Here is a 1479-nt window from a genome sequence, read left to right as displayed (position 1 = left end):
CTCTTTCCACTGCTCCCGAGGGACCCTGCTCTGCTCGCCACCGCACGTGCGCAGCCTCTGCTTTGGGCACGCCGGTCGTCCACTGAGATGTCACGCCGCAGGCTTGTCAAACGTGCGGGTGCACACCGTCACCTGCGGCCTCGTTAAGCTGCAGGTTTTGATTGGGTGCTGAGGGTGGAGTCTAGACTCAGCATTTGTCACGGGCTTACAGGGGACACTGTGCTGCTGGTGCACAGACCACACGAGAGGTGGCGAGTGAGACAGCACGGTGGATGACAGACGCGAGCGGGGGCCTCATGCAGTTTCAATAATAATTGCTCCCAAACGGGTACTGGATAAGGTGTTCTCATATGAATCAAAATTGGGAAAAATTAATATTCTGAAATAATACTGGCCAGTGATTTTAAGGTGTGATTTCTACCAAGAACGCTTGTCTAGTTCATGAATTTAGGGTCCTCTAACGTCAGGACGTTAACCTTTTTTAACCTAGTTCTCGTAAATTTAGTCACTTACCTTTCTCATACTTCCTCTTGTGTTAAAAACATTCACACTGGGATCTGGAAAACAGCATTTTGAAACTTTTTGTCATCAGAGCTATCGTTTCTATGTTATGCTTTTTAAAAACACACAGAATAGAATACTACTGAATCAAGTCTGGTTTCTGGCCTTCCTGTTTTCACACCGAAGGCAGCAAGGCAGGCGCCTCGTTCGTCCTCACCTGCGGGATTCACAGAGGCCCCTGCGTTTACCTCCACGAGGCAGAATTCAGTAGTTTATCACTGATATTTTATAACAAATGAACTTTCTATTAAACGGTGTCTATGAAAGGCTCTGTTTTTTCCCCCGAACGTCCTGAGCATTCATATCAGTGCCTAGAGGAAGTAACGGAAGAAATACAGGCATGCCCTGTTTTGTGGCACTTTGCTTTATTGCATTTCACAGATACGGTGTTTTTTACTAATTGAGGGTTTGTGGCGACCCTCATCGAGCAAGTCCGTGGGCACCATTTTTCCAACAGCATTTACTCACTTCGTGTCTCTGTCACATTTTGGTGATTCTCACGGTATTTCAAACTTTTTCATTGTTCGTCACGGTGATCTGTGATCAGCGATCTTTGACGTTACCATTGTAATTGTTTTGGGGCTCCACGAACCACTCCCATATGAGACGGCGAATGTAATTGATAAATGTGTGTTCCATCGACTGTTCCACCGACCAGCCGGTCCCTTGTCGCTTTCCCTCTTCTCGAACCTCCCTATTCCCTGAGGTACGACCATATTGAAATTAGTCCAGTTACTAACCCTACAGTGGCCTCTAAGAGTTCAAGTGCAAGGAAAAGTCATATGTCTCCTACTTTAAATCAAAAGCTAGAAACGATTAAGCTTGGTTAGGAAGGCATTTTGAAAGATGAGGTAGGCCGAAAGCTAGGCCTCTTGTGCCGGTTAGCCAAGTCGTGAGTGCAAAGGGAACGTTCCTGAA

This window comes from Pteropus vampyrus, unplaced genomic scaffold, assembly GCF_000151845.1.
Source record: "Pteropus vampyrus isolate Shadow unplaced genomic scaffold, Pvam_2.0 Scaffold142, whole genome shotgun sequence".
NCBI classification, from domain to species: Eukaryota; Metazoa; Chordata; class Mammalia; order Chiroptera; family Pteropodidae; genus Pteropus; species Pteropus vampyrus.
This window is presented reverse-complemented; position numbering follows the sequence as displayed.